General features: G+C 39.9%; 1 protein-coding gene across 6 annotated transcripts in view; it reads right to left on the bottom strand.

The window, feature by feature from the left end:
* Sfmbt1 (Scm like with four mbt domains 1) overlaps positions 1-22,095 on the bottom strand; it is a 170,683-nt gene extending 148,588 nt beyond the window's left edge. For 3 of the 6 annotated variants that reach the window (XM_078038437.1, XM_078038436.1, XM_078038434.1), the window contains exon 1: positions 21,052-21,184. The gene's annotated coding sequence lies outside the window, so the exon portion shown is untranslated. Of the gene's footprint in view, positions 1-20,327; positions 20,737-21,051; positions 21,185-21,706 lie in introns of those variants that run through there. The other 3 variants (XM_005317199.5, XM_078038438.1, XM_021731038.3) reach the window with 3 other exon arrangements.
* Positions 22,096-24,192: the final 2,097 nt, after the last annotated feature.

Raw genomic sequence — 24,192 nt, 5'->3', positions numbered from 1 at the left:
GGTTATACATGACAAGGAGTTGCACCAATCATGTATTCACATATGAACATAGGAAAGTTATGTCTGATTCATTCTAGTCTTTCCTATTATGGAAATGGACTGTTACTTAGCCTTAAAGAAGAATGAGATTATAGCACTTGCTGGTAAATGGATGGAACTGGAGACTATCATGCTAAGTGAAATAAGTAAATCCCAAAGAACCAAAGGCCAAATGTTTCCTCTGATATGTGGATGCTAACTCACAATAAGTTGGGGATGGGAGGCTAAAAGTTCCCTGGATTAGACAAAGGACAATGCAGAGAAGGAAAGGGAGATGGGAATAGGAAAGACTAGAATGAATCAGACATAACTTTCCCATGTTCATATATGAATATGTGATCAGTACAACACCTCGTCATATATAACCACAAAAAGCAGTATATATGTTTGATAAGTCAAAATACATTCTTCTGTCATATATAACTATATATATATATATATATATATTTAAAAAAAAGAAAAAGCTAAAAAAAAAACCTGCCCAGGCTGTTGGAAGACAAACACAAGATCCATGTCTGCTTAACTTAGTACTCATGTTCTTTCTACTATATCATATTGTTTTATTTAAGAATGTGATCTCTGAATAAAAAATAAAATATTTTGATTTTTAGGATGCTTTAGTCATCTTACTCTCCAGGTCCACTACTATATTGATGCTTATTTTACCTTCATAGTTCATTTCTTCATTCTCTCAACATCTACTGAGTGTCTATTACCTTCCAGGCATTGTTCCAAATTTTTGAGAATTAAATAATGAACAAAACAAAATCTCTATCCTCTTGGGGGTTTACAGTCCAACTTGATCAGTCTCCCATGTCTATTCTACATGATTCAGTCCTGTACACTTAAAAAATGAAATGAGTGAGGGCTAGGGATGTAGCTCACTGGTAGAACATCTGACTATCACAAGCTAGGCCCTGCATGTAATACCCAGTACTATAAAAAAGATTAAGGAAAACAAAAGGCAGTACTGCAACACGTTATACTCTCATGCAACAAGGTTGAACTTAAGGACAACTTGGAGAAATACCAGCATTCACAAGGAAAGAACTTCATGAAATAAAACACTCTTGCATTCCTAGTCTCTTCCCCTCTACGGCTTATACCTTCACTTTTCAAAAAACATTATTTCAAAAACCTTAACAAAATGAGTATAACTTCTTATAAGTATCTATATATCTTATGATGTTTCTGAAGTATTTTTCTCCTCTCCTTCAAAAGACATACCTCAGTGTATGACAAATAGTATTAAGCATCTGCTTCTTCATTTCTTTAACCAGAAACCAATGAATACTTAGAAAAATTAAGAATACAAGAAATAGGTAAGGAAAAATGTTAATTCTGCAGAGTAATTTGAGGGTGCCAAGAGCTTCCTTTATTTTCCCACCATTTGTTTCTAGCTGCTTTCATCTTTCGGACAAAGGAAAACCCCTTCCTTGAAGTTCTAGACAACACCCCTTGCCTCTTCTTACTTGGTAACTAGACACTTCAGGTCTACATCCTGCTCCATTACATTGGTCCTTAAGAGCTACACACAAACACGCTCTAATATTGCAACCTCAATAATGATAAATAAAATAATAAAAGAAAATCTCTCTTGACTACCTCATGCCCTCCAAATACTTCTCCGTTTCTCTGCTCCACCCCCCTTCCCAGTAAGGGGCTTGTTTACATATGCCAATCTGGCTTCAGTCTTCCTTAGATTTCAGTGACAACTGTCTTGTCCAGGTCACCAGTGATCTTCCTATTACCAAGTCCAATGGTTTCCTCTCTTGTCTTATTGAAGCTGTCCATTCTACATAGCACTGTTACACAGTAAACTGCAACCCCTGTGCTACTGTGACTCTTCCTCAGACTCCTTTGCTACCTCCTCCAGGATCACACACAAACTCTAAAGCTTAGAATTCCACAGGGTTTAGTGCCAAGTTTTCTTCTTTTTTTCCCCCACAAACACATTTGACACCCTCTTCCTTGGTAATGCCATACCAACTCAAGGTTATAAATACTATCAATAAGATGACAACTCAGCCTTTGTATCAGACTCATAATATATCTAGCTACTCATTTGGAATCTTCATTTTAATGCTGTTATAAATAACCAATTCTGAACTCTAATTTCGCTTTCAAATGTTATTCTCCTTGGACTTCATCTCAGAATTATACAACCAACAAAGCCTAGCACTTAAAAACCATCATTGAATTTAAAAAAAAATTTAAAGAAGCCATCATTACTGTCTCCCTCACCTTGTCCATTAGCAAATCCTGATGAGTCTCTGTCATCAAACTACCTTGAAATCAATCACTTCTCTCCATTTTCACTACTATTACCCTAGTCCAACTCACTTTGACACTGCAATAGCCTCCAAATGGTCTCTTTCCACACTTAGAGGTCCATTCGCCATACCGCATAAAGATATCTTTTAAAAGACAAGCAAGTTATGTCATAATCTTACTTTTAGAGCCTTTCAGTAGCTTCCTAAATAAAAAATCTAAACTCCTTATCAAAATCTACAAGGCCCTGAAAAATCTAGTCCCTACTTACCATTCCATTTTCTTTCTATTCATATACCCTCCTAATTCACTACAGACACCACCCAACCTATGGTCCTTTGCAAATGCCATCTCCTTGCCCAGACTGCTTCCTGCCCTCCACATCTTAATTTTAAAAGTCATCAGTACATAGAGATTTTTTTCCTCATCACTCTATTTAGCACATCCACATTCTATCCTCTATCATTTCACTTAGATTTCCTACCTAGTGGTTAGCAGAATTATTAGATTTTATTTCCTTACTAGTTCATTATCTTCCTACCTTCCTGAAGTACAAGATTTTGTCTTTTTGTGGCTGTATATAAGACTGACAATAAATATCTATAGCAGATCAGAATTTGTAGAATGAATGAAAGAAAGAACAAATTGAGAATGGAGAAAAGAGAAAGAAAAGTAAAGAGAACACATTTCCTTCTATGTTTCCATCCAGAGTTTTGTAATACAGATTTTTCCATACTATAAATGAAAGTTCAGACCCTCTACTGGCTAAGTTGAACCTGAGAATATTCTTTTTTTTTTTTTAGAGAGAGAGAAAGAGAGAGAATTTTAATATTTATTCTTTAGTTTTCGGTGGACACAACATCTTTGTTTGTATGTGGTGCTGAGGATCGAACCCGGGCCGCACGCATGCCAGGCAAGCGCGCTACCGCTTGAGCCATATCCCCAGCCCAACCTGAGAATATTCTATGTATAACTTCAACTATTCCTACAGAACAGCTCTAAAGCAGGTGTGGTAGTGTATGCCTGTAATTCCAGCTACTCTGGGGGCTAAAACAGGAAGATTGCAAGTTCAAGGCCAGCCTGGGCAACTTAGAGAGACACTATCTCAAAATAAAATAAAAGGGGCAGGGAATGTGGCTTGGTGATAAAATACCTCTCAGTTCAATTCCCAGTACCACCTAAATAAATTTTTTAAAAGTTCAAATTTAGATATTGATTACCATCTAGCAAACTAGTGCACACCTAAATTTGCCAATGTAAATTCAGAGAATTTTTTGCTTAAAACATGTATGAGGACAAAGAAAAGATAATATAAAATGCAAGTCTTATGTTTAAACTCATTAGAAAAAGTCACCTAGAAAAGCAAAATGTTAAAAAAGTGATAGGTAAATGGGAGTAAATCATTATCTCTACTTTTGTACATGTTTGTTTTCCATAATAAAAAGTTAAATAAAAATAAATACCGGGCTGGGGATGTGGCTCAAGCGGTATCACGCTCGCCTGGCATGCGTGCGGCCTAGGTTCGATCCTCAGCACCACATATAAACAAAGACGTTGTGTTCGCCAAAGACTAAAATAAATAAATAAATAAATATTTTTTTAAAAAAAATAAAATAAATACCTCCAAGATATCAAAAAAGAGTAGGTATCTCTGAATCACAGATACATTCCTGGCTCAATTACACTCAGTTGTTACTTGGAGATTTAATTTAAATGAGTTGATAACAGTTTCTAAAGATGTCTTTATAATACATCAAGGCCTTCTGGGGAGCATCTGAGAACACAGGGAGATGAACTGCCCTCTCCTCTGCTCTGGGTCATAGTCTTCTGCCCCATCACCTTTCTACCAATTCTCCAATAACCACAGCTCAAAAACAGAGCAACTTTGAGGTAAGAATAAGACCATTTTAAAGGGGAAAAGATTGAATGCGTACAGAAGGGAAAATAACATTTTTTTGCTTAAATTCAAACAAAATATTTTTCCCTGGAATTTTGATGAGCTAATACTTCTTCTAAAGTGGAACTTCAAATTCAGGAAGGTATTTACAGAAGACTACATGCAAATATACCAGAGGCTTGAATCCTTATTCAATAAAGCCCCTCATCTCAGGATTCCTCACTATACTCCAAGACCTTCTCTAGGCATTAAACAAAATTTTATGAACATCAGTGGTCAAATGCTGGAAATTAAGTGCTCATTTATTGGTGACACAAAGAACAGAACCGTCTAAACTACTGTGGCAGGTGCTTGTTTTTTGTTTTTTGGGGTTTTGGGGGGGTTTTTTGCTATAGACAAAGCCTAATCAATGCCAAGTGTTGGTGGTGCATACCTGTAATCCTACCTGTTCGATGGCAAGTTTGAAGCCAGCTGGGCAAGCTGGCAAAACTGCCTCAAAATGTAAAAAAGGCTAGGTCAGTGATAGAGCATTTGCCTAGCCATGCCCAAGGCCCTGCGTTCAATTCCCATTAAGAAGAAAAAGGAGGAAGAGTGAGGAAGAGGAAGGAAAAGAGGAAGAATGGAGGAGGTAGGGAAGAGAGAATGGAGTTTGAGGAAGAAAAGAAGAAGAGTCCATGGGAAAACAAAAACAGAAGTTTATTACTTCTATTTAAGTTGTTTGGATTAAAAATAATTTTTAAATTTACCAATAGGAAATTACAAACTGCTGCTAGCTATAATTTTAAGAAATCCATTATATCCTTACAAGTTAATCTACAAACATAATGAGAAAGATACAAACCAGAACATAAAAAATTTCTTTATGTTTACTAGCAATACATGGATCATGCTCAAATAAAAACAATTAGCATTAAATAAATTCAAACTAATTTCATGAATGAACTAAACTGATACTTTTTAAGAGAGAGAGAAGAGAGAAGTTTTTTTAATATTTATTTTTCAGTTTTTGGTGGACACAACATCTTTTTTTTTTTTTTTTTAATGTAGTGCTGAGGATCGAACCCAGCGCCCTGCACATGCCAGGCGGGCACATTACTGCTTGAGCCACATCCCCAGCCCCCTAAACTGATACTTGAACATAAATTTTCCAATTCACCAAAACCATGATAAATTACTCTGAAGATAATTTTTAACATGAAAAGTCCTTAGAATTTCAATTTCTAGGAGAAGACATTATGCTAAGTCACTCAGTTATAAAAAGGCAAATACTACATAATTCCATTTATTCCTATAAGTAGTCAATTTCACAGAAGCCAGAAGTAAAATGATGGTTGCCAGGGGTTGGGAGGAGGGAGAAATAGGAAGTTTATTGTTCAATTGATATGGCTTCTCAGTTTTATGAGAAGTTACAAAGATGGATAGTGGTGGTTGTACAACACCTGACCATTTTCAATGACACTTAACTGTATACTTAAAAATAGGTAAGATTTTATAAAATTTATAATAAAAATATAAGATTCTGACATCCTGATTTTAAAATAAGCTTATTAAGGGACTGGGGATGTGGCTCAAGCGGTAGCGCGCTCGCCTGGCATGCGTGCGGCCCGGGTTCGATCCTCAGCACCACATACCAACAAAGATGTTGTGTCCGCCGAGAACTAAAAAATAAAAAAATATTTAAATATTTAAATTTTAAAAATTCTCTCTCTCTCTCTCTCTCTCTCTCTCTCTCTCTCACTCTCTTTAAAAAAAATAAGCTTATTAATAACAGATTTATGTTATTAATCATGATTAGCACTGACCAATATGTTGGCAATTACATATATTCAGATTTTAGTGTCTTTATTCACTCTTTAAATGAGAAAAGAAAGGAGTGCCAGGTTCAGTGGCACACACCTGTAATCCCAGCGGCTCAGCAGGCTGAGGCAGAAGGATCAAGAGTTCAAAGCCAGCCTCAGCAAAAGTGAGGTGCTAAGAAACTCAGTGAGACCCTGTCTCTAAATAAAATACAAAATAGGGCTGGGGATATGGTTCAGTGGTCGAGTGCCCCTGAATTCAATCCCTGGTACCAAAAAAAAAGAAGAAAAAGAGAAGCAACTCATTACTGGCAATGAGTCCTGAAGGGGTGGAGAGCTAAGGATGACATGATTTACTAAGAGAGAAGCACTGAATCAGAGTACCCACACAGGCCTGTCACTTCTTAGACCTTTAAATGACAGTAAGCCTGAGTAAGGACTCTAATCAGATCAGGAGAGGCCAGTATGATCCTTTAGGTGACAGAGATCTAATGTGGAACATGATTAGGCCTAAACACAGATTTACTGAACTCAAGGAAATGAGCACTTAATCACACTAAGAGATCAGGGCCACAGTAAAGATATGTTTCCTGCTGTGTGCCATTTCTAGAGCTGAGTTCAGTTTGGTGGTTCAATGCATGGATGTCACTAGGCTAAATTGGGATTTTATCCTTAGCTGTTTTATGTTTCAATCATAATCTAAGATATTACCCTGTTATCATTTGAGGCCACAGCCCAAACTATTCAATTTTTCCTACACTGTTTATTTCCACAAATCAATTAAATAAATACTACCTTTACTGCATAGTATATGTTAGTATTAACCCACACCTATCTTTCTGGACTCTGCCCTGGATTACCAGGCCTGAAATCTTCATTTCAAACCCCCTTGTCATTTGTGCTCTCCCCATCAGGTTCTGTTAGTACCACTGGTAGAAAATGGGGTTTGTGGGCTCTGGTTTGTGGACATCTTTTCCCTTTCCTTTCTCCAGACTTTCCTGTTGTAACCAATTCCTAGAATTACATCTCTTTTTGAGTGAAGCACCTGGAGTGGTATTCTGACAAGAACTTATGATCTACCAAATTCACAATTTATGGGTCAGGGTGGGGAGAGTCACACTATGAATAAGTCATTTATTTATCTATTCTTAAATTTAACAAAGCTTTACTGAACACCAGCTACAAGCCAGACCCTGTTGTACAAACTGGAGATGCTAGATAATTACAGAAACCAAAATCCTTGACTTCAAGGAGCTTACATCATAGTAGAGGAGATACACACAGACAAAGTAAGTGAAAAACACAGTGTGTAAAATAACCACTAAGGCAAAAAAAAAAAATTAAGCAGGATATTGGAATGTTGTAGGAGAGCTGAAATTTTAGATACCCAGGTCACTGAGGTAACTTTTGAGGAAAGGTCCCAAGAACTGAGGAAGCTGCATACATCTATAGAAACAGCATTCCAGAAAAAGGGAACAGTGTATACAAAGACCCCAAGGAGTTGGAGAACAGGAGGAGGTACATGTGGGAAGGATGTGAGGGGAGCCAGGCCACAGGAGCCTTAAAGCCTACAAAAAAGCTTTAGTTACAACAGTAGGTTCTAAGCAGAGAAGTAACATTATATGAATTATCTCACAGGGTCTTGCAGTGGCAACAGTAGACTATAGAGGACAATATATTTTGATCTCCAATCTGATATTTCTAAAAAATGGGCTAGGGATGTGGCTGCTCAGTGGTTGAATGCCCTTAAGTTCCATCCCCTGTGCCAAAAAAAAAAAAAAAGGAAGGAAGGAAGGAAAGAAGGAAAGAAAGAGCGAGCTAGTCCCTGGGTCTTGCTGGAATTTACCCAACAGAAATTTCTATGGAATTCCTATCAGGTGAGAATATTACGACTTTGGTCAAAGATAATTAGATATCTGCAAATGAACATTCTGCAATAATCAATACTGGCAAAACATAACATGTAACATGCCAGGGCTTTGAATTTTATTAAAATGTAAAGAAATAGTATAGAAATACAAAATACTTTAAAATTGTTTTTATTTAATTGATCAAATTAAAGGTAAGATATTATCTTACTAACTGTAGTTCCAAGAAGAAAATTACCTTACATATATTTTCTAGAAAGCCAACAAGAAAATTCAGAATTAGAAGGAATCTGGAATCCCATTCCATTCATTTTTAGACCAAAATTATAAAGCCCCTATAAAAATGGAGCCAAGGGTCGGGGTGTGGCTCAGTGGTACAGAACTTGCTTAGCATGTGTGAGGAACTGGGTTCAATCCCCAGCACCACATGAAAAAATAAATTAATTAATAAATAAAGATATAAAAAATGGAACCAAGTCCTTCTTTAAGCATCAAAACATATACTAATACTGTGGTGAAAATATTTCAAAATATATTTTTCCTTGACTGTGTTTTTAAAACAGAGATTCCTTAAAGACACTAACTTCTCACTGATAAGCCTGCCCTCTCTTAGAAAACAACTGTGCCTGGTCCAGAGTAAAGCTGGACTCAGTGCTAACTGTTGCCTCTACTGTGCAGCCCTCAAAATCTCACTCCTGGCTAATCACATCTGATCAAAAGGCTGGGAAATAGTTAAGAACCATGCATCAGCTTTAGTGCAGGAGCTTTTAAAACACTGACTGCTAGCACCTGAAAACAGATATTGCTTGTGATGGGCTGTTCTTCATGAAAGTGTAACAGCCCCAAATGAATGGTTGGATAGGTAATGTATACACATACAGTTCTTTAGAGAAAGATCTTCCTCCAAATGCAATTAATCACTTTTAAGAAAGCATAAAGTTTTAAAGAAAAATTAATTTTTTACCAAAATATTAACAGCATAAACACTACCTGAAAAAACAAATTGCCAAGGTAATGTTTATGTCTCAAACAAATGCTTGAAAGTATAAATACAAAAGTAATACGCTATAATAAAGGGCATGCTATTTCTTCTAAAACCTGATACCCCACCAAATTCTCTACCAGGCTAAATTTTTTGGTCCCTTTCCTACCATTCCACCATTTTTTTTTAATCCCTTGGTACAGGGGACTGAACCCACTGTCTCACACAAGCTAAACAAGTATTTTATCTCTGTGCTACATTCGTAGTCCCCTTTATTTTTTTAATTTTCAAATTTTGAGACAGGATTTCACTAAATTGCCCCAGGCTAGTCTAAAACTTGCAATCCTTCTGCATCAGTCTTCTAAGTAGTTGGGATTACAAGCATGTGCCACCACACCCAGCTAAAATCAGTTTCACTTTTTAAATTAATAACAGCACTGGGCACAGTGGTGCACTCTGTAATCCCAGCTACTAAGGAGGCTAGCAGGAGGATCACTAGTGCAAGGCCAGCCTTGGCAACACAGCAAGACCCTGCCTCAAATTTTTAAAACTAAAAAAATTTGTTAAAGGACTGAGAAGAAGAGAAGAGGGCTGAGGATATAGCTCCATAGTAGAATACCCCTGAGTTCAACCCCCCCGCCCACGTACCACAAAAAATAATAATAAAAATATTTTTACTGGGGCTGGAGTTGTGGCTCAGTGGTAGGGCACTTGCCTTGCATGCCTGAGGCACTGGGTTTGATCCTCAGCACCACATTAAAAAAAAAAAAAATAGATAAAACAGACATATTGTGTCCATCTAAACTAAAAAATATTTTAAAGTATTTTACTATATTAGAAAAGGAAAACTCATAAAAACATACAGAACCATAAATCAAATAGTAAATGACTCAACATAAGCACCCAGCATAATAATTCTCTCAACAATTAAAGACCAAATAGGGGAGCCCAAACAATATTATAAATTTTAAAACTTCACACCCATTTAGGATATCCTATAATTCTTGCCAAGGTGCATGTTCACAGTTGCAAGTTAAGAGAGTTTACCCTCTCTCCCTGTGCCTGAGCTGCTTCCTATCATCCCAGGTAGGTCCCTGTGAACCTGCCTAAATTAAAACAGCCTTGAGATCACAGTGACTGCTCATCTGCTTCTGCTGCTCTCAAAGGGGAAAAGTAGGCAACAACCTCATCAAAGATAAATACTCACTTTAGAGGGAGGCAGCACTAAAGACTAGGAAAGTGATTAAAAGGGAAAAAAATTAGAGTTGCTTTCTTATTTTACAATCAGTTTTTTCTAAAACCTGAGATATTTTAGCCTATATTAAAAATATTTATACCAACAAGTATATGAACAAGTATTCACAAATCACTTAACTATCTGGCCTTTACTTCCACAAAAATTGTTTCTGAAAGCAATACCCTACACCAATGTTAGCCCATTCCCATACCTCCATCAGTGTATCTTCCATAGTAGACACTTTGTACCTTTTCACAGCACTTAAAAATAAGCTCTTCCCTATCATGTCTTATCCTGGACACTATAGTTTCTCAAGGACATAGAACTTACTCAACTTTGCATTCTCTAAACCCCTGGCACCAATGATTTCACATCACAACTATTGTGTTTGTCAAATTAATTTCTATGTTATCAGACAATTGTACCCCTAATTCACTAAATGAGTAAAACAATTCAACTAACACATTACTGCCTTCAGAAGTTCTGTCATTTTCACAAGAGAAGGAAATTCACTTGCCTGTCAAGTGCAGTAGAGGTTCATTATTTCTAAGTCTGTGTGTGCACACTGCAGCTACCTTTCTCAACAAAAATGGATGGAAGAATCAGCGAGGTTATTAAAGCCAAAACCCCAAGTAAATTTGTTAAGGCATCATTCATAGGCAATTTACTTGCTCTTCAGTCCTCTTGAAATCCTGTGAAGTTAAAACATGCCTTCAAGACATTGTTTTTTTCCACTTGCTCTTTAAACATAGGATGGTCCAACTTGTCAGGCTGCCTTGTTGTTTACAAAGCCTTCCTCTGTACAAAGAACTTGATTAATCCTAATTGTGTGCTGATTTCTGTACTTCTTTTTCTCAAATCTCTTCTTGAAGATAACTTATGAGCTCTATCAACTTAAATTTTGACATGAGTATGAAAGTGTTTCTTTGCCAGGAGTCCAACTAAGTCACATCCTTTTGTCACACACTCCTGCCATTACATACTGCCTTGTCAAAATAATATTTTCTACATAGATCTGCATCTCTACTTAACTTTCTTATTTATATATATATTTTAAGTTTTAGGTGGACACAATATCTTTATTTTACATTTATGTGGTGCTGAGGATCAAACCCAGTGCCCCGTGCATGCTAGGCGAGAGCTCTACCACTGAGCCACAACCCCAGCCCCTCTACTTTTTTTTTAATATTTATTTTTTAGCTGGACACAATATCTTTATTTATTTTTATGTGGTGCTGAGATCGAATCCAGGGCCTCGCATGTGCTAGGCAAGCGCTCTACCACTGAGCCACAACCCCAGCCCATACTTAACTTGTTTTAAATGACTACTTCAGTCTAGGATATGATTAAAAAATAAAGCAACAGAAGAAAAAAGTAATGCCTATAAGAAGCAATCTTATCTTTCTAAACTATAGCCAGGCACCGTATAATAACATTTCTGTTAACAATGGATTTGAGGGCTGGGGTTATGGCTCAGCGACAGAGCGCTCGCCTAGCACGTGCAAGATGCTGGGTTTGATCCTCGGCGCCACATAGAAATAAATAAATAAAATAGAAGTATTGTGTCCAACTACAACTAAAAATTTATTTTAAAAAAAAAACAATGGTTTTGAGTATACAATGGTGATTCCATAAGAGTATATTGCTTAGGGATGTTGTAGCTATCACAGCCATCTCGGTTAAGTATATGTTATGTAGTCACAATGATGAAATTGCTAAACTTTGTATTTCTCAGAACATGTCCCTGCACAACTGTATTTCTGAATTCCCTGAGGAACAATTTGAATTCAGTAAAACAGGTGAATAAAGGGACTGAAGTATAAAGAGGTCCCTTCTATACTCCTTCTTTATAACTTCAGTAACTTTCAACTTCTTGCCATAATGCTAAAAACAATTCCTCTTCATTCTTGAATAAAGAATATTTCCATTTTTAAGTGCTTGGCTCCATGAAAGATTCTATTATAGCTGGTCGCCATGGCACATGCCTTTAATCCCAGCAGCTTGGGAGGGTAAGGCAGGAGGATCAAAAATTCAAGACCAGCCTCAGCAATTTAGCATGGCCCTTAGCAACTTAGTAAGACCCTGTCTCAAAATTTTAAAAAATAATAATAAAAAATCTTAAGGGGCTGGGACTATGGCTCAGTGGTTAAGCACCCCTGGGTTCAATCTCTGGTACCCCCAAAAAAATTATATTAGTAAGTTTGCAACTAAAGTTCAATTATGTTTCATGTTTATATAAAATACTAATTATATTTTATGAATAGGCAGCTTCACATAATATTGTTTCTCAACTATTCAGATTTATAAGAGTCTAAATTTCCTAAATTCACCACAGGCATCAATTTAGTACAGGGTTTCCCCTCACATAATTTCAAAATTTCCAAAACTTATCCATTTCCAGGGAGGATGAGGGTAGGGGATATAGGGGATATTATAGGCAAAACTTAAGCCTATGGAATCCTCTTCCACTTCTGAAAATCCCACCCACTCCACCCCATCCTCAGGACCACAAGTCCTTATCCAGAAGCAGCTATCATCAGGGCTTCCCAGTAAGAGCCTGGATTCATTAACACTAGTAGAAGGCAAGAGGATCCACAGATTTGTTTCTGAAGCTCAACCAGTTGCTCATGTGCCTGCAAATAATAGTCATCAGTCATCCCAGGCTAACAGAAGTGGAGCTACTCCACCTCACACCCATGAATAATCAAGCTGCTAAAGGCCTCTTTGTAACTACCACCATGAAAAGTAAAGCAAAAAGATTGACGTTAATGTCCTTCAACTTGATTTTTACTATTGTAAATGCATTACCAAACATCTAAAGATATGCAGTTATCTTAGAAAAAGTGAAAAAAAAATGCTTTCAAAACGCTGAGAGGGGAAATTTTGCTAACCTAAAACTTGAACAAAAACAGACACTTCAAGCACAAAATATAACAAAATATTGATATCTCATCTTGAAAAAAAAGTCTAAACATTTGGAATTAAACTATAATACCAGAAAAAAAGTCTCTGGCATTAAAAAATACATGTATTTCCTGGGCTGGGGATGTAGCTCGGTGGTAGAACACTTGTCCCAAGTGTGAGGCACTGGGTTAGATCCTCAGCACCACATAAAAATAAATAAAATATTGTGTCCATCTACAACTAAAAAAATATTTTTTAAAAAATACATGTATTTCCTATATCACTTACTAATTGTTTGTGTATTTATACCTCCATTTAACATATATATTTTTCCCAGCACTGTTCTTAGTATCAGGGATACTGTGATAATTAAGATACAATTCCTGCCTATGCAGAGTTTATAGCAGTAAACACAAGAAACAAGACTATTTTTATTTCTCCCACAAGAAACAAGAGGGGAAGAATCTCTGAAGTAGGTACATAGATTTTAATACCCTGTAAGTGTGGTTTTAAAGCATTTCATTATGAATTAAATGAGCTGAGGGCTGTGGTGCACACCTGTAATTCTAGAGGCTTGGGAGGCTGAGACAGGAGGATCACAAGTTCAAAGCCAGCCTCAGCAACTTGGCGGGCCTTAAGCAACTTAGTGAGATTCTATCTCAAAATAAAAAAATGGATTGGGGATGTGGCTCAGTGGTTAAGCAACCCTGGGCTCAATCCCCTATACCAAAGAGAGAGAAAGAGAGAAATGTTTTGGGAAGGGTTAAGGAAGGCTTCATGATTGGGTTGAACTCTCCACTATGAAAAGGAACCAAGTATAAGAAACTTGAGCAGGACTCAAAAAACATGTGGCTGGAGTATGGAAAAGTAAGGCAAGGCACAAGGGACTGTTGCTGGGATTACAGGTATCAAAGGCAATGCAAATACTTGTTAAAAACTCTCAGGGTTTCTCTGCTTCCTGACCACACCAAGAGCAGAGCAGAATTCCTCAACTGGGTTCTTCCCCAATTGTGGCTGCCATAGCTTGTGCCCAGAGCATTGGAGTCAGCATGTACGAACTGAGAACTCTGAAACCATAAAATAAACTTTTTCTCTCTTAATAAAATAAAAGCAGTAGTACATGCCTAGCAACTCTGGCAGATAAAGCAGGAGGATCACAAGTTCAAGGTCAACCACATCAACTCAACACAGCCCTATACAACTTAGCAAGACCCTTTCTCAAAATAAAAAAGTAAAGTTTTTTTAAAAAAGGACTGGGGATCCTAATCCTAGCTGTTTGAGAGGATGAGATAGGTATTCAAAGCCAGCCTCAGCAACAGTGAGGTACTTAGCAGCTCAGAGAAACCCTGTCTCTAAATAAAATACAAAACAGGGCTGGGATGTGGCTCAGTGGCCAAGTGCCCCTGAGTTCATCTCCAGTACCCGCCCCCGCCCCCGTAAAAAAAAGGACTGGGGATATGGTTCAATGATTAAGCACCCTTGGGGTTCAAACTCCCATACAAATAAATAATAATAAAATAAAATTCCTTCCAATACAAAAGTAATAATTTGGAATTCAATGATTTGCCAGTTAATACTTTAAACTTGATATCAACAACAACAACAACAAAAAAAAAACTTGAATTATTTTAACAATTGCTGCATTTCTCAGCTCATCTCATGTCATTCCAAATGTGTAACTGTCCCACATGTTTTTATTTGTTTGTTTTAGTATGGGGACTGAACTTAGGGGCACTTAACCACTAAACCACATCCCCAGCCCATTTTTGTATTTTATGTAGAGCCAGGGTCTCACTGAGTTGCATTGGGGCCTTGCTAAATTGCTGAGGCTGGCTTTGAACTTGAGATCCTCCTACCTCAGCTTCCAGAGCTGCTGGGATTACAGGTGTGCACCATCAAGCCAACCATACATTTTTTTTCTTTTGAGGGATTTTCTTGGTGGCACCAGGGATTGGATCCAGGGGTGCTTTACCACTGAAATACACCCCCAGTCCTTTTTGTTATTTATTCTGAGACAATCTCACTAAATTGCAGAGGTTGACTTCCAACGTGCAATTCCCTCCTACCTCAGCCTCCCAAATAGCTGGAATTAGAGGTGTGTGCCACCAACCCTGGCCGTCCTACACTTTTGACTGCCAATGGCCCATATTCTCTCATCTAAGACCCTCTTCCAAATACCTTCTCAGAACAGAACTCAACCTTCTCCTACAAAACAGATGCTCTCAACTACCCTTTCTACCCCAAATCAGATTAGTAACTAACCTTTCACTTAAAGAAGCAAAAACATCAAAAAGGAACCAATGCATGCAGCACAGGACACAAAGTTAAAAATGCCACCCTACAACCTCTCCATTCAGTTAAGTCTTTGGCTCTCTGAAGTAATTCAACTATCAAATCACAAAATTCAATAGAAACCTAATATCATTTAACACAATATACAGACTACACTTTTTGTGATCACCTGAAAGCAAAGAAAGTTGAATAAGTTTTGTTTCTTTAAGTTGTAAATAGACACAATACCTTTATTTTATTTGTTTATTTCTACGTGGTGCCATGGATCGAACCCAGTGCCTCACACATGCTAGGCAAGCACTCTACCATTGAGCCACAGCCCCGGCCCTTGAATAAGTTTTTTATAAACATCTCTTGAATAAAACAGACTAAAAGAAAAATTATATACAAATTCTCAGCTGCCTTTGAGTTATAGGAAAAGGTTTACAATAAAATTTGTTAAAACTTCTGTGGTGAAGTCCTATAATTTTTCTATTAATAACTTGTCTTTGTTCTTATCCTTCCTCCAACTTTTGAAAAGTTTACACATGAATTTACAACAACCTGACCACATCCTTTCTATTTTAAATCATTTTCCAGTGGGGCTAGAATCAGTTGAAGAATGGTAGAGTCAAAACCATCAAAACCCTACTCCCTAAAGTCTAAAGGTTCAAAATCTCCGAGGTAACCAAAATCCCCAGACACTTTCATCGGATTTAATAACTGTATACAGAGAAATAATTTTTTCAAATATAAGACACCCTAGTTAGATAACAAATATTAGTCACTGAATAAAAATATCCCACCATAACAAACCTATACTATTTACTATTACATGTTATTTTGCTCTCACTTATATAATATTGATTATCAGCCAAATAATTTCAGAAATTAAAGTTTTAGGAATTTATAAGATAGAAAGTTTTAATGTAAAAAATATTCAGCGTTCAAAATACCTGTCTAAATAAAGGTCATCTGTTTTGTATACTGTATTCATTTAATAGGAACATATCATGAATTCAAAATATATTTTTAAAAAAACATAATTAAAAGTCTGGACAGTTCACCTTTCTACAGAACCTTAAAGTAAAATGACATGTGAGTCTATATCACCATTTCTTATCTAACCCTGCTGTAGTTCTTACTCTGAAAGCAAAAATACCTGACAAATGCAGTAAAATTATACTTTTTTTTTTTTTTTTTTTTGGTGCTGGGGATTGAACCAAGGGCCTTGTGCATGTGAGGCAAGCACTCTACCAGCTAGATCCCCAGCCCAAGACTATAGATTTTTTTTTTAAGAATTTCTTTTTTAGTTGTAAATGAACACAATACCTTTATTTTGTTTATTTTTTTATGTGGTACTGAGGATAGAACCCAGTGCCTCACACATGCTAAGTGAGCACTCTACTACTGAGCTGCAACCCCAGCCCCCAAGATTATGAATTCTATTTTTTTTTTAAAGATAGAGTGAGAGAGAGGAGAGAGAGAGAGAATTTTTAATATTTATTTTTTAGTTCTCGGTGGACACAACATCTTTGTTAGTATGTGGTGCTGAGGATCGAACCCGGGCCGCACGCATGCCAGGCCAGCACGCCACCGCTTGAGCCACATCCCCAGCCCCAAGATTATGAATTCTAAAAGAAAAAAATCAGAGTTTACAAGGAAACAAATACTAAAAATAGGAAAATCCTTTGTTTTTTGGGTCTTTTTTAAGTTTTGGGGACTGAACCCAGGACCTGTAAATGCTAGGCAAATGCTCTACCACTGGGCTACATCCTCAGCCTTTTTAATTTTATTTGGAGACAGAATCTGACTAAATTGCCCAGGCTGTCCTCAAACCTGGGATCCTCTTGCCTTTGCCCAGTGAGTATCCTGAATTACAGGCATGTATCACCATGCCCAGTTAGGAAATTCCCTTTCATGTTTCTGTTTCTTACTTTGCTTCTCTTTAGTTCATCTCTTAAAGATTTAACAAATTTTAAATAATCTGATAATGAAAAAACAGAAACCTAGAAATAGTCAAAAAATAAAATGGCAGTTCTACTACAGCTAAATCATCAAGCACACTCTGGGCTAATGATGCTATATGAAATGTGGGTGAAAAAGACGAATCCAGCATAGTTCTTGGCCCATCAACTGGCCAGTTACACTTAAACACAGAAAGTCAGAATTCTTCAGTGAAATAATTTCACAAAAGAAAACTGGGGAACTTTGTGAACTATCCCCCCCATATATGCCTAACACAGGAAGGACTGAAGACTGTTCCTAGTTTCTATCACATAGACTTCCTTGCAGTAAAAAACATAGGCCTTTGTTAGAAACTAACAAAGTAAAAATTCACTTACACTTCTAACTCCTCTCCTTTAGTAGTAGAAACAAGAAAGAACACAAAGGATACATTAAAAGGTATTTAAAAAGGATAAGTAAATTGTTGCATACTTGCTTTCCTTGGATAATATTTAGAAAAACATCTTCCCAAATTGAGGTCTAATACATCTTTGAAATTCTTGTAAAAATCCATACCTAACAATTTTTAGTTACCTTGTTTATTTCCTTTTTATTGTTTGTATTTTTTGGTTTTGGTTTTTTTAGTTGTAAATGGACACAATACCTCTACTTTATTTATTTTTAATGTGGTGCTGAGGATTGATCCCATGGAAAACAGTATGTATTAAGCAAGCGCTCTACTGCTGAGGGACATCACCAGCCCTGTTTGTTTTAAAATACTGGAGGTTGATGGGGCTGGGGATGTGGCCTAGTGGTAGAGGGCTTGCCTTACACGTGCAAGGTCCTGGGTTCGATCCTTAGCACCACATACAAATAAATAAGATACAGTGAATGTGTACAACTACAAAAAATAAATTAAAAAAAAAAAAAGATATTGGAGGTTGAACCCAGGGACACTCTACTGCTGAACTACACTGCCCTCCCCAGCCTTTTTATTTATTTATTTTTAAACAGGGTCTCCCTAACTTCCTGAGGCTGGCCTTGAACTTGCAATCCTCCTGCTTCATTTTCCTGAGTAGCTGGGATCACAGGTGTGCACCACCAGATGGGGCAAATTCTGTTTTAAGAAATTAATTTATCTACTAACATCTTAAACTCTGACTTGGGAAAATTCATGATTTGGGAAAATTCATGATTCATCCTTCAAACTTACTCTCCACAAACATACCTGTATTTTTTTTTTTTTGCCTTGTGACTCATTGGGTTTATTTTTTTTTTAATTATTGGTTGTTCAAAACATTACATAATTCTTGACATATCATATTTCACACATTTGATTCAAGTGGGTTATGAACTCCCATTTTTTTTAAATATTTATTTTCTAGTTCTCGGCGGACACAACATCTTTGTTGGTATGTGGTGCTGAGAATCGAACCCGGGGCGCACGCATGCCAAGCGAGCGCGCTACCGCTTGAGCCACATCCCCAGGCCAAACTCCCATTTTTACCCCGTATACAGATTGCAGAATCACATCGGTTACACATCCACTTTTTTACATATTGCCATACTAGTGTCTGATGTGTTCTGCTGCCTTTCCTATCATACCTGTATTTTAAAAATGGGCAGTAACAGAATAATACCATATCTGTGAACAAAAGAACTCCCAAGAATCACAGATCCAAATCTACTAAAAAGTTACCTTCTGACTACAAAGTCTCTCAGGTTGGAAGTTTACGTTATTCTAGATACAAAAAAACCTTAACAGTCATTATCAAAGCAAACAATCTTGATGAAAATGACCATAATTTCAAGTTTACATAACTGCTGTCCTCGAGTTTAATTATTAATATTGCCCCCCTTTCAGCTTCTAAAGGGTGCTGTTCTGTGACAAAACTCCTCTATGGTGATAGAAGTTAGAATAGTGGTTGCCTCGGGGAGGGGACATGTATAATGAATGGGAGGGACTCAAAGGGAGCCCTCTGGGGGCCTGAAAATGCTCTGTATCTTGATCTGAATGTGGTTATCAAGGCATATAATACATTAAAAAAAAATCTTTGAAATATACTCTTAAGATCTTACCTCAAGAAAAAAGGTATAATTTCTTAAGCACGCTTAAATACATTTTTGAATGTCTTTATTCAAATAATTACAAAAATTTAGAGGACACCACGTTTTTTAAAAATGTATTTATAAAGATGCACCTTCGTGGAATCATAGACTGATTTTAACATCTTTCATGTTAAAGTCACCAAATTTTAGTACCAAAAGCACACAGAAAGATATCTATTTATCCTAATTTCGCAAATAGGTAAAATCAAAATCCATATAGGTTTAGAAATGTACCCAAGAAAAGGGAGCTAGTCAATGACAACGGTAGTCACAGAACTGTTTCCTGTTTCTGGCCACTCCCGTTTCCACCAGGCCGTTACTTTTCTGAAACTGCAAACAAATCTGAACTTTGAGTGTACCTGTGGCCTAAAAGGACTCAACATACGACTCCAAACACCGGTTAACAGGCCCCAAAATGTACACGTGTAGACACTCCTCCAGCCTCTCAAGATGATAGGCAAGTTAATGTACATTTTACTTCAGATGCCATAAAGTTAAATACGACATCTTAAAGAGGTGGTTCAGGACAAGACATACGCAGATACTGTCAAAATGCACCTTACTTCCTTTCAAATCTCTTTGACGGTTACTTGATTCTCAAAGAGATCACTGCAGAATAGGACTCGCACGCGCGCGCAACCCCCCCCCCCACATCACTTGGGGCCATTAACCAGCACTGCTTTGAGTGACCCGCTGGGAACAGCACCCACCAAATAAAAGCCAGTTTTCTGACTGGAACGTCCCACCCTACTCCCAGCGCAAAGCAAGATCTATAGATGACCTGTGCCTGATAGCTCAGTTTTAGATCCCACTCGAACAACTGACATCTTGGGAAAAAACTTGACCCAACGTACATTATTTCAGCGGGAATTTATGTTCTCCCAAGGCGTATATGCTCCGCATAGAGCAGGCCTTAATTCCCAGGACACTCTGCTCGCCTCTACACTGCCTCCTTTTCAGCGTCCAAAACCAGACTTCAAGAACAGGAATTGAAACGGTCACGGACCTGCGGAGTGCCTCGGGACTCTGTCCAGGTCCGCGAGGAGGTTGGCCAGCAGCGCCCGACGATCTGCAGAGCCAGGGAGGCCCGCTCACTTCACAACGGTGGCTATGCAACCGGTTGCGGCGACCGCTAGACGCTCCGCAACCGCGCAGCGGCCGCTTGGGCCCTCCGAAGTTCCGACCCGCGGCGCGGGCGACTCGCCCAGCCCCTGCTGCGGGTTCGCGCCCCGCCCGGAGCGAGCCCGGGGGGCGGGTCCGCGGGGGCTCGGCGGGCGGGAGCGCGGGGCGCGCGCTGGGGGCCCAGTGCGCCAGGGAACTTGGGCTCCCGCCGCTGCGGTCGCCCGACCACTTTCCTTTCACGCCTCCTACGGGCTGACGCGCGTTGCGCTGCCGGCCCGGGGCCGACGGCCGCCGCCGCCGCTGCTCGCTGCCGCGGCGAGGTGCCCAGGCGCGCCCCTGCAGCCCGGCCGACCGGCGCGCGGAACCGCGCGAGGCCGCGCGCGGGCGCCGCGCTCCCCCCGCCCGCCCCCGCCCCCAACGTGCCGCCGCCGCCGCCCGTTGGCGCCTCAGCCCGCGCACCCGCCGCCCGCCAGCTCCCGGCGGTTTCCCGTTGGCAAAGTTGCGCGGCTGCTTCGAGGGGGGCGCCGCGCGGTCTCCCGCCCCGGCGCCGCCGCCGCCCCTTCAGGCCGCCGCGCGGGAAGGCCCAGCCAGCGGCCCCGCTTTTTTACCTGCCGGGAGTTTTCGCGCGCGCGCTCGCTCTATCGCTCGCTTTTCCCCCTCTCGCGCTCGTTTCTTTCTTTCTTTCCTTCTTTTCGCTCGCCGGCGCGGGCGCTTTTTCCGCTCGCGCCGCCCGCGCTTGCCCGCTCGCGCCCTCCTTCCTGCTGGGCTCGGCGGAGCCGGGCGGCCGGCAGCTCTCCCCGCCCCCCTCCACCCGCGCTCCGGCGGAGGCGGCGGCGGCGCTCCGCGCTCCGACTCATTCCAATATGGCACGGGCGCAAGGCGCATGCGCCCGCGCCCCCCCCCCCGCCCCGGCTCCGCGGTCCTCCCGGCAGCCCGCGCCCCTCGCGCCGTGCGCGTGGCGCCCCCCGGCCGGGCCTCCCCACACCCGCCCTCGCGTCTGCCGGCCCGGCCCGAGTAGCGCAGGAAGCGAAGGGTAGGCGAGCTGGGGCCCTGGGGTCCAGCGCCTCCCGCCGCCCCCGCTCGCGCGTCTAGCCGGCACCTTTCTTAGGACGCCCTGGAGGCGGTGGCGGAGGGCACGAGGCGGGGGCTTCGGGTCCCCGACGACGTTAAGGCCGGGTGCGGACGGGCCCCGACTGGGAGACACGCTCTCGAGAACCTAGTGCTGGTTCTGGCTCTGCTCTGATTCAGGAGGGAAGGGCCTACCTCGGCTTCTTGACCGAACCACGGGGAACCCAGTGGAGTCCTGAGGGTCGTTCCTTGTGTCCGGTTCGGGACGAAGAGCGCTGCTGTAGTCCGCACGTGACCTCCCGGGGCAAGATGGCATTAACGGAGAAACGGACCCAGAGGCGTCGGGAATCCCAGATGGGCGCGTGTCACCGCTTGATGCCTGGTGCACGTCGTTTTTAGATTCTAGAAAGGCACCCAGGTGTCCCCTCTCTACCGAGTCTGACTCGTGCCTTTATGCGCACCCGATGTCTCCAGGCTTCCTCAGAAGGCGCCCTGTAAACCTGAGATTTCTTAACGAAGAGGCACAGAACAGTTGCCGAATGTGGGCGAGAGCTCCGAGTTCTGGTGAAATCAGCTCAAAGGTGGCTGCGTCGGCCTCGCAGTCCGAGGTGCCCACGGGCGGTTACGTCCTGGAGCTCGTTCCTTCCCCCTTCAAGCGCAGATGCACGTGGGACACACACACACACTGGAAGGGAGTCCCAGTGCCATTGAGATCGCGAGTGCAGTACTAAACTCCTGGGCCCTGGTAAGAGAGTTCAGTCAAGACCGTGATGGCCCCTACCTTTCAGGGAAAAGGAAGCGCCCCCACTACAAGAAGTTCTGGGATACCCGCAGTGTGCTAGACGCGAGCTCAGTCCACCTTTCACTGATTTCAGCCGCCCTGGGAAATATTATATCACTTTACAGACAAAGTTCCTCAAAGTCACGCTGCAGGCTGTATTTGAATCCAGATTCTTTTTTTTTTTTTTAAGCACCACTGAAAAGAAAATATGACAACCAGTGAGACAGAGATGTAAAAAGATTTAAGTATCCATTCATTTCTATAGAATTTGACTTTTCAGACAGAAAACCTTCCACATAGACATGTATCTTTACACAATTAGAGCCACACGTTTTCATTTGCTACTTTCATTAACATTTTTCTTTTGTTAACATAATTCGTTTTTAGGGAGTGCAGGTACCCCTATCCATCCACTTAATCTCCTGGTATAGTATATTTTGTTACTTTGAGATTGTTTGCCAATATATCCTTGAATTCTGCACATGGGACACATTCCCTGGGATTGGGAAAGCTGCAGGTGGAAAGCTTTGAGTGGCTGAGAACAGCAGGGTGATTTTGCCCTACAGTGACTTTGAACTTTCCCAAGAAGCTGCACCATTTATTCTATCACCTCCAAGGAACAAATGTAAGGAGTTTAATACACAATTCTAAGCATTGAGTGCCGTCTTTTCTCCCCTACATTAATAATGTCTATGGATAGTTCAAGGTTACCTTACTAAGCATTTTTTAGATGACTAAACATTCAAAATTTCCTATCTTCATTCCCATTTTTGTGAATGATCTGTTCATATCCATTTATCTGTTGGGGCCTTATAACTCTTCTAACTTTGAACAAGCATTTTTTTTTTACAGATATTACTCCTTTGCAATCACTGATGCAAATATTTCCAGTCTGTTGTTCTTTTTTGTTTTATTCTAATGTTCAATTTGTCATGATTTTTTTCATTACTTCAATACTAATGAAGTAAGCTTTCTTCCACCCATCTGATAATCTGTTTTCTGCTAGTTTTATACAATTTCATTTCATATTTAATTCCTTGATGACTATATGCTGAATTTATTTTGCTTAATTTTGGAGTAAAATGTGGATTTAACTCATCCCCTCTGTTATCAATTGTTATTGCCTATGCAGTCACCATTTATCAAACAGTTCTTCCCCTTGTGATTTGTTTAGTTAAACCTACTTTTATGGGTTGGTATATTTTTTAATTTTCCATTTCCTTCCATAGGCCTTGGTTTAAGCAAAGACTACATGTATATAAATATTGGCTCTTTGAAATAGGTTTTAAAAAATCTTTTTTAGTTGTCTTTATTTTTATGTGGTGCTGAGGATTGAACCCAGTGCCTCATGTTTGCAAAACAAGCACTCTACCACTGAGCTACAGCCCCAGCCCTGAAAATGGTTTTTACATCTGACAAGGCTCAGTTCCTACAATGCCAGGTGGGGGTCTTCTTTTTTCAGAATATCACTTAATATTCACACAAGTTCATGTGTCCATGTACATTTTGGAATAATCATTCCACCTTTGCACTCCTCTTTGTCTTTGAAGATGAACATTCAGGTTCAACACTGAGTAGCCCTGTGACATTGGCAAGTTGCTTACCTCTATAGTCTTGGTCTATAAAAAAGGATAGGAATTAACACCTGCCTCCTCATTAGCTAAATGCCTGGCACATAGAAAATGCTTAGTAAATGTCACCTATTGTTAATGATATTTTTGGTTTCAAAGAAAATTTGAAATTTTGCATGGCATTGCATTATTTAGGAACTAGTTTAAATGCATCAAATATTCTATAACATTTCATTTTTTTCCAACCAGGACATGTGCTATCTTTCCTTTTTTCCCAATATTTTAAGACTCTCAGATTGAAGCCAGAAGTTCCCTTGTTGAATCAGCCC

This window comes from Ictidomys tridecemlineatus, chromosome 2 (assembly GCF_052094955.1).
Source record: "Ictidomys tridecemlineatus isolate mIctTri1 chromosome 2, mIctTri1.hap1, whole genome shotgun sequence".
Classification (NCBI taxonomy): domain Eukaryota; kingdom Metazoa; phylum Chordata; class Mammalia; order Rodentia; family Sciuridae; genus Ictidomys; species Ictidomys tridecemlineatus.
The sequence above is the reverse complement of the archived record's forward strand: the minus strand, read 5'-3'. Positions and strand labels throughout refer to the sequence as shown.